The sequence below is a fragment of the Galeopterus variegatus genome, unplaced genomic scaffold (assembly GCF_000696425.1).
Source record: "Galeopterus variegatus unplaced genomic scaffold, G_variegatus-3.0.2 Scaffold1107, whole genome shotgun sequence".
In the NCBI taxonomy this organism is placed as follows: domain Eukaryota; kingdom Metazoa; phylum Chordata; class Mammalia; order Dermoptera; family Cynocephalidae; genus Galeopterus; species Galeopterus variegatus.
The window spans coordinates 125,857-137,852 of record NW_007727218.1 but is presented as its reverse complement, the minus strand read 5'-3'; the positions used below and the strand labels follow the sequence as shown (position 1 = coordinate 137,852).

The 11,996-nt window shown below is 49.4% G+C and overlaps 1 protein-coding gene across 1 annotated transcript in view; it reads left to right on the top strand.

Annotated features, from left to right (window-relative positions):
- The window catches only part of NTM (neurotrimin), a 276,438-nt gene that overhangs the window by 262,063 nt on the left and 2,379 nt on the right, over window positions 1-11,996 (top strand). The gene's annotated exons all lie outside the window — the stretch shown is intronic.

Genomic DNA, 11,996 nt, shown 5'->3' with positions numbered 1-11,996 from the left:
TGGCCTCCAACAAGTTGGGCCACACCAATGCCAGCATCACACTATTTGGTGAGACGGTGTCGTGAGCTGGGCCGTGAAGGAACAGCGTGTGTGAAGAGGGGATGGGTCACGTGGAGGGGAGGAGCTGGGAGGAGGGTGGGGAGTTAGGCAGGGGTGAGTGAAGAGAGTCAGATGGACTGCGAGGGGGACAGAGAGACAGAAAACTAGTGCGTGTATGAAAGTAAGTAGATACTGGGGGCGGAGAGGAAAAATGAAAAAGAATGTTCGTGTTTCATTCTATAATCGGAAAAATACTGAGACAGGAGAAAAGGACTTTGGGATGCTGAAAATGACATTTATTTATTTTTTTTGCCTCAGTGATATCTCTTAAACTGATGATGGGGATTATAATTTGGTAAAATAGTTAAGAGCCCAAAGAGGGATGTTTACTGTTTTAATACTTTGCTCACTGGTTTAGCATAACATATACCCTTTTCTGAAACTTCCTGCAGCTACTGGGACATGAAGACGTCATCCCTTTATTACATGTCTGGCTGCAGTACTGGTGCCAGAAGCAAGTACACAAGCTCCCTTGCAGACCCCCAGCCCCCTGCCTCTCTGTGAGCCTGTGTTCCCCACTGTTCCATCAGGTGGGACTCCAGGCATCGATCCATGGCTGTCGTCCCTTGGTGGATGCAGATCAGAGGCCACAGGATTAATTTCTGGTGGCCCTTTGAGCAAATCCCTCCATACCCCACCAAGTTCAGTGATCTTAGGATGTTTCAAATCCGTTCTCCCAGTCCCCAATGTCAGCAAGCACTCTCGCACGTGGTGGGGAGGACAGGGGAGAATGAGGCAGGCAATTGGCAAGAACATAAATTCCCTTATTCTGAGTACTCTCAGATAATCCCACAGCCTCCATGGCCTCAGCCTCATCCCTGCTCCATGCAGAGTTGTGCGCTGCTCCACTGTGCCACCTCTGCTTCCAAATCACATCCTCCCACCTTCTGCCCAGCACATAAAATAAAGCCCAGCTTTATCCAGACGGGTTGGGAAGGGGAAGGCTGCCCTTGATCCTGGAGCTGGCAGCTCAGAAGGGGCAGAGCTGCGATTAGAGTGATTGATCTGTCTGGCATCCGTCACTCAGGGATGGTTCTAAGTGCCCCTCACATTTACCAGGCCTTTTCAGCTTTCTGGCAGGTGTCTGTCTGTAGGAACAGAGGGCCAGGACTAGAAAGGAACGCCCCCCGTGTCCCTCGCCTCGCAAGCCTCAGGCTCTCCCGCACCTTCCTCTCCACCTCCCCCCGAGTCCTGCCTCCTCCCAGAGCACTCCTCCCTGTCGCAGAGTCTTCCTCCTGCTCTGACCTCTTCTCTCTTCTGATCTGGACGCATGACATGGCTTTGCCACCAGCTTTGTCACTACCGTCTGATTCCCTGGCCTCTTCCCCTTAAGACATCTCAAGAGGAGAATAGGGAAAAGCAGAAAACTTTTTTAAAGAGTGAAATAGCTGGTGTTCGTGACCGTGAAGCATATGTCATAAATAGGCTCTTTTCAGCAGTCCCAGGCTTGGCAATTAGACCTCCCGTGTCCCCCCAGCCACCCTCCCCATCCCCCATGAATGTCAGCATTCACCCTGCGCATCCTTTGGGATGTCCCCACCATTGCCAGCTCTCTACAGTCCAGAGTACTCTAAATACAAAGCACACTAAAAGGGATGGATAGTATGTATTCAAATGAGTTTAAGTGGAGCTCATGCGGGGATGTTCTTTAATGCAGGAGGTCTCAGAGCCTTAGCATGCTAAATCTCTAAGAGCGAGATAAAGTTTGCAGCATTTTCCAAATGTGGTCGATCAGAAACCAGTTCAGTTATTCAGTTGAAAGGCCGTTTCTGAGAAGCCCATCACAGAAATGCTGCACGGGTGCCCCAGCTCCGTGGAGCTAGTAAAATCCCAACAATGTGTGAGAAGTGTTTCCAACTGACTGGCTCCAGCCAAGGCTAGTGCAGATGTTATCGAGGCTCCTCAGCTCGTTACAGAGTCTCACCGTCGATGAGGCCTTTTGACAAATACAAATTCATTGGGGGATTTTCCATTAAGGGCAGGTTGGAAAGCAATGTTTACTTTATGTCAATATACGAACATCTAGGTGAACTTCCTTGTCCTGTAGCATTACAGAAAGCCAGCTCCGTTATCATTATTTTGCCACCAACTTGTGCATAAACTGTACCCCCTCTCCATGCCTCCCAGACATTAAAAACTGAGAAATTCTGATGCAGGAGACTCGCAAGGTCAGTATCTTTGGGAGTACTTAAGCCAAATGGGGATAGCGTAGTCCTTCCCATCACAAACCAACAGGGCTCTGAGCACCTGATCTCTAAGACTGCAGGACCTGCAGGAGACTCTGAGAGTTCTGCTCCCATACTCTTGAGTCATGTGGTTCCAAGGGACCTTGTTTCTACCGCGGTGCCATGGGGTCAGAAATTCCTGAACCTCACCTCCCAAGGTGAAGCAATAGGATTGGGGATGTGAGCGTGACACCTCATCTGGAAAGGGGATTTGGTCCTTGGTTATCAGACCAGTACCCCAGCCCAGCACAAGCTAAGAGTGAAGGCGTCTGCACTGGAAAATGTAGGGAGTGGCCACCTCCGTACTTCCTAACATTGCATCCAAGTACAGAAACATGAAGCATTTAATGTTTCTCTTGCTGCACCTCATCCTACCACCTTTGGTTTGTGTGTCTTCTTTGATTTATCCATTCCTCCAGCAATGTTTGTAAGGGGAGGATACAAACTATATATGACAAATATATAGCTACTGTATATAATATATGTGTTTGTTTTCATTTTTCTCTCCTGTGTGTCCCTCACCCGATTTAGAACTAAATGAGCCCACAAGCTCAGCTTTGTTGCAAGGTCAGTATCCTCCTTGCTGTCTGTTTCCCTCCCCTCTCCTCTAACCCAGCGCCCCATTTCCCCCTGCTTTCCCCGCTGTGCGTTACCGGAGGCTCCTGTCTGTAAAGTTGCTTAGCAGAAGGCTGCTCTGTGGAAGGCTATTTAATGCAGTCACTGGGAGCTGGTGAAACTCCAGGGAGAGCTCCTTTTTCTCTGTTGGTCTCTTGCCCACACTTCCCCAGGAAGGCTGGGAGGAGGAAGAAGAACATGTCATTAAAATCTCAAAGCCCAGAGATCAGCAGGAGGACAAGAGGCTAAGAGAGTGACTCTGAACCCACAGGAAGACCACTCCAGCCAACTGAGCAGTTTTCATAACAAGAGTCAGCCCCAGAGTCAGACGCCATGTAGTGATGACTCACAGGCTCCATCAGATGCATCCGCTGGTCCACACAGGGTGCTCCAAGGGAGGAAGGCAGGCACCGTGTGGTGTGCAAGGTTGCCCACAGCGGTGCTCTTGAGGGGTCACCTCTGGGTTTTAGTTTAGAGGGACAGTTAGTAGGTGTCTGTTCTGGGGAAAGTCACTAAACCTTACTTAGACTCCATTTGCTCTTCTATAAAATGTAACTGATCTACCTTACCTGCCTCACCGAGTCGTTCCAGCTGAGAAAGCATGTTTAAAAGGCTTTGCACACTGTTAGGTGCATTTTGGATATCCAGATGTGAGCCGAAAGGCAGGGGCTCCTCTCAGTGCAATGTCACAGGTTCATTAAACTCATTGCTCAACCCTGCTCCCCAGCCCTCTGCATCCACCACACCAAGCCCTTCTGCATGCCCAGCTCTGGCGTCTCTGGCCTCTCTGCACATCTTCCAAGTCTCTCGACGTCCACTAGCCTAGTGTGAGGGATTCACTGAGGCCATGATGGGGCACGTGGGCCCAGTGACAGCATGAATTGTGTGCCCTGTGTGCTGCTGTCTCCTGCAGACGGCACCCGCCACAGCCCTGGCCGGACCCCAGCCCAGCAGGAAGGCAGTTGCAGAGACAGTGAGGGACAGGCTTCCCTCACCTTCCACCCCAACCGCGGCCTCCCTCTTCTCACCTCACCCACAGCCATCCTGTTCATCCATTCACATTCTGGCTGTGCAAACTGTCATCCGCCGGAGGGTGGCATTCGACTTGGGAGGTGGAGAAGGAGAGAGAAAGCGATGAATTATACCGGGAGCCATTTGACAGACGAGGAGTAATACTTTTATCATGAAGAGTCAGGCCTGCATTATTCACCTTAGTGACGTGTATTATCAGCGTGAAGAGCCATGAAACAAAGAAACAGAGGAAAAGTGAAGTCAATGGAAGTACTCAGATGTGACTTAGGATTCAACTTGTGTTTACTGAACCCCTTGTGAGGTGCAGGCACGGATGTAAAGTAGAGAGCATGAGGAAGGGGCCAGCATAGGTGGTAATGGGAAGTGGGAGAGACCGGAGCTAAGACAGACGATGGTAGGCAGGTGCTTTCAGAAGGTGCTGAGCAAATCCGACCGCTTCGATCTTCACTCTCAGAGGAAATAGGAGCTTTTACAACTCAGGTAGCAGTTTCTAACAAGCTAGCATTCAATTAAAGCTGTACTCGGCCAGTAGAGGGGACATCTCCCACACCAAAGCCAACAACAAAACCAACCAGAAACAAAATGAAACACACAGATCACGTCACCTGGTCGCTGGGCCTGGGGCTGGGAGCAGGAGGCTTTCTGGTCAGGCTCCACCTGCTGAAACAAAGCTGGGCTGCCCCACTCCCCCTTTTGTGAACTGATGAGATGGGGTGACAGGATCCCTCTGCCAGCTTTGTACTCTGATTCTCTGGATGGGCTTAGCCCATCACTCCAGCAGCCTTCTCATTGGTAGCTGGGGACTGGGGCAGGGCAGCTGTTGTGCATTGCAGATTGGAATATTCCAACAGCTGGATTCATGTGGTCTTCAGCATAGCTGCTAGAGTCTTTTGTACAACCGGAAATATTTTTGAGGATCAGACCTTGCACCTGGGTGCATTTGCCTCATTCATCTGATTTCACTCTTCTCTCTCCTTTGCTAGTCTCCAGTAGAATAGAGAGCTACCTATTTTCCCAGGGAATACGCCCAAGTTACATTCATCTTATCTCAAAAATACCAGGAAAGATTTATACGAATGCATGGATTTCCACTGACAGGGAACGCTTGGATTTAAGAGAAGTTCAAAGCTATTTTGCTAACCAATATCTGGATGGGCTTGTAGGATTTCGATAAGAGAATTTCATTCCTCCTCAGCATTTTCTGAAGTATTTCCTGCTTCCCTTTTGCAAACACAACAGATTGCATGTCACCCTCTCGTATTAATATTTGGTGGTGCAGGACTCCCGCAGTGATAAATAAGGACTCAGGCTGTGCCACCATCCCTCATGGAACTTCTTCATGGGCAAGCTCAGCAGCTCCATGGCCGTTCATTTCCCATCCACCGCCCTTCGTCTTCTATCTCCTAGGCCTTAAGTCAGATCCGATGGTATCAGTAAGCTGGGACAGGTTGGCTAATTAATGTCTGTGAACCTCACAGTGGCCATGAAACCAATTTATTAAAGAATGAGAGACTAAAGTAAACTGTGTATAAAAAAGAAATAATTGCAGCAGAAGAGATGATCAGTTCTTCCCTGCCAAGCATTAAAGACAGTTAATTAGGCCAAACCACCTAGCAGTAAGTATTTTATGGCATATGTGTGTCTAAATAAGAGAAGGTGCAAAAAAAAAAAAAAAAATGTCCTCACCCTCTTTCTAGAAGGTTTGCATATCCATCCTCACATGAAACCAGCCCTCCTCTGCCCATTAGAATCTGCCAGCCACAGTGTGCTTACCTGGGCACTTGGATTCAGCTACAAATATTGGTTGTACTGGCAAAAAGATCGCTTTGTGGATTAAGCAGAGACATTGAACATTGTCTTGGAGACTTGACATAGGGGTGAGTCTATTCTTTTTTTTTTTCCTCTTTTTCTTTCTCCCTCCCTTCTTACTTTCTTCTTTCCTTCCTTCCCTCTTCACTTCCTTCTTTCCTTTCTTTTCTTTTTCTTCCTTTTTAGCATATTTTTCCACTCTGCCTGGCTTCTTGTTAATATCATTAACAAATAGATCAATTAAATTTCAGTGATGGTCTTGGTGAGGAAAGCGCATGCTTGGATTTCCTGGAGTTGTTTGTTTTTTTGATAGCCAAGGTGTCACTCAAAGACTTAAGCTTATGGGCAGCACTGGCCTTGGAGGCTTAAGCAAGGTGCCTGTTCTGGAAGCTGGACCAACATGTGCTGGACAATAGCATGTCAGGCCTGGCCAAGGACAGCGTCAGCATTTCTACATCTCTTCTTATTACCAAAGCAAATGCGATGGGCTGGGGTGCAGCTAGATGTGTTTAGAGTAAATGTAAACAATATGTTGGCTGCAATTCCAGCTCACTAGGGTGGGTTGAAAGCAGGGTGGAAGGACGCTGTAGTTAACTGGAAGGGTTGAAACACTGCCACCTAGAAAAGGCCAGCGCAGAGCTCTAGCTAAGCTCAGGAATGAGTGTCAAATGTGCTTTACCTATGTGGGCGCATAGAGCTGACACATAGAGTTGATTTTCTTGCCTGTTGAAGATTCAGAGAGAAAAATAGCTGGATGTGAACAATTAAGCTGAGGTTGTTTTCAGACCTTTGTCTTACCGAATATGTCTCCTGGTGTCTAGAACAGGAGTTTCAATGTACTCATCTTTCTGACAGTCCCAACTGCCACATGGAGTCCTTCCCAGTGTCCTTCCTCCAGCATGGTCTGAACCTGCACCCCCCATCACTCTGTGGACCACCCTTCTGCAAACATCCCTTATATTTGCATTGCTTGTGGTTTTGGGGTAAAAGTCGTATGGCTGCTTTGTTTCTCCAAGTCTTTCCTCAGACTGCCCTTCCTCCCTCCATCACCCTTCTTCTTGCACAGAGAGACTCATAAGTCAGAGCTACCTGAATGTGACAATTCATGAAGATAGCCCTTCCATAACTTCTTGATTGGTCTCTAGGGCCCAGTGAGTGCTCCAAGGGACTCTTCTTGGTGTCGTCACTGCCAGCTCTTTTCTACCATTTCTGGTTTTACATCAGATCGTCCTTCAAGCACAAAACGTGTGGTTCGTCCCTCACATTTTTATGTCTTCAGAGTGGCTCCTTAGGGTTGCTAATGTCCACTTAAATCAAGAGGGACATCATATGTCAGTTGTCTTTCAAGAACAGGTTGAGGGCTTGAATGCACAGGTAGGTATTCATCGGACTTTGAGCAAATGTTTCAGTTGAGTTTAGGATGAGTCATAACTAGATTGTCTGTCTTTCTATAGTTGATGACCTTTGCTCAGACAGCAATAGACTGTGAAGGAGGTATCACTTCGGTGGTAAAGGCTTTAATGACATTTCCATTCTGTCTGTATCCAGGGTGAACAACTGCAGAGGCCTGTAGCTAACAAGGGAAGCAAAAGAGTAGACGTCATTACAAATTTAGGCCAGAGAAGACATCTACTATGAGCAGAAATGGTGGGGAGGTTCTGCTAGAACCTGGTGAAATGTGGATCTTACATGGTCTAGTCTGTGGAGAGGAGCTAGCATCCCAGCGTTTCTACAGGGAAGTCCCAGCAAGAGTGACATGGCAGTTTTGGGTTGCCCCATAGAGATGAAGCCCTGTTGCTATTTTTTGACTCTTTAGGAGAAGTCAAAGAGCAAAGGCCTGGGCTCCTCTGGCATGTGTGAGCCAACTCACCCATGTTTCTAAAAGCTGCAGCGAAATGCAGGTCACACTTCTCTGTTTCAGACATAGCATGGGCACCGACATTCAAATGGCTATAGTATAAATCCATCTGTATTAGTCAACATTATACTTAAGGCCTACAGACTCCACAGCTAATTAGGGGATAGTCTGAGGACCAAAAAAGAAAAGTTGTCGTTCCAATACTAGGCTTGCATCAGTCTGTGGTGCAGTCTGACCATCATTCATAACCTCTCCCAGCCCCAAACTAAGCTTTTGTGGCAACTGGCTGACCCAGAAAAACATCAGGGTCCCTTCTGAGGGTTGGTCTGCTGTCAGGACAGGAGGGGACTAGTGCAAGAGGCCCAGGGATGCTGCTGGGCCAGGAGCAGACTCCTTCCCAAAACCGCATGAGGGCAAAGCGAGGGCCTCCGACTGCTTTCTTCCTTAACGGCGGCTTGTTTTTCATTTCTTGTAGAAGTGAAAACTACAGCCCTGACCCCTTGGAAAGGTCGGTATGTTTATTTTCCAGCAGCTGCTGCCTTGGTGGGGATGTGCAGTGTAAAACTCTTTGCCTTCCTCCAAGATGCCTTCTTTTCTAAGCTAACCCCAGCAAGCAGCCCAGAGGGATCCCTCCCCTGACCTTGAGCCGTCTCTGTGTCAATTTAGATTAACCCCGTCCCCAAGGACATCCCGTCGTCCTAGGTAGCTTCCACTTACAGAAGTCTAACTTCTCTTTGCTGGCGGCACTAATGAGCACCTGTCAGTGCCTAGAATAGCCCAGCGCTGGGCTCCTGCACCAGGCTGCCTCTCTCCTTGCACACGACGCCCTCACACAATGATCTTCCTAGCCTTTGGCCTTGCATGCTGCCTTTGCTTGCCCCATCTCACTCTCTCTCTCCCCGCTCCTCTAACTCAGAGCTGGAGGTGGCAGGAGGGAGGGGAGTTGGGAGGAAGGGGGAGGTTCTTGGGTGAGTCACTTGACTACAAATAAAATGCATCCTATTTGAGGCTTTCATTCCTGCCAGATGTTTCCGATGGATAATTGACACTCATCACAGCTCTCTGGGACCCTAACTGTCCTGGTAATTAGTCTCTTTAGGCTTCCACAGCTCTCTGATGAGATGGAGGCAATAAAGGCATCCAATGTGGAGCAGAGGCGTGGCTGGATGGGGGAACAGAGACTCATGTGTGTGGCCTGTGTCACCAGGCAGATGGGCTGAACTGTCACCCTGGCCAGCCCGGCTCTGAGAGGGCCTTGTGCCCAGGACGCTGTGATCATGACTGCCTGGACAGAAGGTCTTCCTGTCGTGGCGTGCACTCATTGTGGGCTGGCCCGTGTGGGGCAGGCCAGCCACATTCTGCAGTCCCACCTTCCAAGTACCCAGCTGGGGCAGCCCTGTGGCTTTGCTCCCTCTTCTCTTTGTTCTCTGATGATGCATGAGTTACACGAAGAGGCAGCTCTGAGTTAGGAGGAAGAAAATTGCATTTGGAGACAGAAGTCAAGGGACCTCGGGAAGGTCACTTAAACTCTCGGAACTTAAGTTTCCACATATGAGAAAGGGAGATAGTAATCCTCATCTCCTACGTGAATGCCATCGACATGCTGTGATACCTGTCCAGCGCAAACTCGCTATCTGAAGTCCTAGTCCACATGGCTTCTGTGGGGACATCTGCTCAGGCACAGAAATCTTCACTGACTTTTATCAGATGTAATTGAAGTAAAGGAGGATGGGTATTTGGAAGAGGTAATTGAGGTAAAGCAGAAGGAAAGGTAGGAAGAGTTTTTTTTGTTTTTTATTTGGTTTGGTTTATTTTAGTTTTTTGTTTTGTTTTGTTTTGCAAAGTATAATCTTAAGAGAAAGAAAAACACTGGGCCAGCCCGGTAGTGCACTCGGTTGAGTGCGGTGCTTGGGAGTGCGGCGGCGCTCCCGCTGAGGGTTCGGATCTCATATAGAGACTGGTCCGCTCACTGGCTGAGCACGGTGCGGGCGCGACACCGAGGGTTGCGATCCCATTGCTGGTTTGGTACGGGTGCGACACTGAGGGTTGTGATCCCGTTACCGGTCACGAAAAAAGACAAAAGGGAAAAAAAAAAAAGAGAGAAAGAAAAACACAAAGACAAAGTAAACATGGACATGACAGCATGAACCGGTGTTCCGTTCTTCCTTCAACAAACCTTTATTGAGCACCTGCCATGGGCCAGGGAGACACAGACTCTGCCCTTAAGGAGCTTCCAGCATAGAGGAGGAAATACATACGTTAGGCAAATGCAGAGAATTATAATACAGGGCGATGAGTATTTTAATAGCAGGATATGTGTGGTGCTGAACAAGCAAACCTGAGCAAGTCCAGGAAGGCTTCCTGGAGGAGGTGACTGAGGCTGAAACAGAAGCTGGAACAAGGAATGGGAGTGAGGTGGATGAAGAACATTTCAGGCAGAGGGGTGGAGCGTGTGAGGGTGGGGAAAAAGAATACGGCTAGAGGGTGCCCGCATGCGCGCATGTGTGTCTGTGTGAATGCACGTGCCTGTGTTATACAGGGTGGGGGACACTGAGAAGGTGCAGCAGGAAGAGTCTAGCAGGCAGCTCGTGAAACGTAGTGCATGTTCCACCAAGAAGCTGGGATTTTTGTTAAGGATGGGGCATTCAAATAGATCAGTAGCATGATAAGTTTGGAAGTGTGGGAACATCACCCAGGAATAAGCATAAAGAATAATTTGAAGGGTCAAGGCTGCCGGTGGCAAGGTGCAGTTTGTGAGCTGTTTGGAAACTGAAAAGTGAGATGATGCAGTCTGTCTCCTTTGAGAGGTGGGGGGCGGTTCCCTGCCTCAGGGGCTATCCCTGTTCCTTCTCCTTCTGTCCAGCTTTGCCAAGATCAGGTTTCCTAGATGTGCCGAAGAGACAGACGGGGTCATGGGAGATGAGATAGTGTGTGTGTGTGTGGGGGGGGGCAACAGGCAGGCTGGACATGGTCACCCGCAGACATTCCAGCCCCTCCTCGGGCCTGAGTAGGAGGCCCAGCAGAAGGCCCTGAGCCGTTCTAGGACATGCTGCAAGCACGAGTATGCGCTGTCAGGCTCTCGGTGGCCTTCTGTCTTCTGTAGGAACAGTTTTCTGACACAGTGGGTCGGGACCCGGCCCTCCAGGCTCTCTGTGTTGCTTCCCAGCAGGCAGCAGAGCCACAAAGGAACTGTGAGGGACATAGCAATGAGACCTACGGGTTCCCAGAGCAGCACCTGGCAAAGCCGCTGGGCCATTGTGATGCTCCACAGGAGGCATCTGCCAGCTCATGGCGCCTCCCCAGCAGCACAGTCCCCAGCCTGCAAACAAGGTTTCCAGCCTTTTCTCACAGGGTGACCAAGCCAGACCCCTGCTGGACTGTATACCTGGCTGTGTCCTCCCTGGAGACTTCCTCAGACTGGTCAGCCCCGGAAGGAGCAATGCAGGAGAGGAGAGAGCATCCAAATGCAGGGAATGGTGTTTGTTCCCCATGACTTTTACCACACGGCATCTTCCTAGCCAGGGACCGGGAGCAGGCAGGGAGGAGGTGGGAGGGCGTGGGAATGAATGGGGAGTGGGCTTCAAAGCTGTGTGTGTGTGTGTGTTCAGGGTAGCAACAGGATGAGAGGGAAAAAGAGCTGTGTGCTGACAGCTGTGTGCCCTGCAGGAGCAGAGTGTGTGAGTTGCAGGACGACTTTGGAATCGTCCTGTGCAATGCACACACGTGCAGATGGAATGTGAGCACTAACTCTGCCTAGGAGAAGCATGGAACTCAGCTCCCAGCAGGCCAGAGGAACTCAGAAACAACCTGCATGTTAGAGTCCTCAGCCTCAGCAGGCACAGGAAGGGTCTTGGAAGGAAGGGTCTTAGAATGGTCCAGTCAGGAAGGACTTCCTCAGAGGAGAGATACATAACCTCTCACTCTTGAAGGGCCCAGGGAGCAGCTTCTCTCTCCTTTGGTTCCAAAGAATGTGCTGTATAGACCGCAGAACTCCTGGTGGTGGCGTATAGAAACAGAGCAGTTAGATTCTAGAAGACACAACCAATTAGCAATTGATCCTAAAGGACAAGCCTCTCTGCAGTTGAAATGTCGTTCTCGGTAGGTGACAGGAATGCTTCTTTGTCACCCTTGTCCCAGCATGGATGCCTTCAGTTTTGTATTGCCCAGCAGTTCCCCTCCCTGCAGGGTAGGGAGCTATTCTTAGCTATTCCTGGGGCTTCTCCGCTCAGGGACTTGCACTGCCAGGAAATTCTGGCCTTGGAAGGACTATAAACCAGACAGCACAGAAGCATGAGGGTGGACGACTTGTTGTATATCAAACTTGTGACTATCAGAGGTGTATCCCAGAGGGCTAAGAA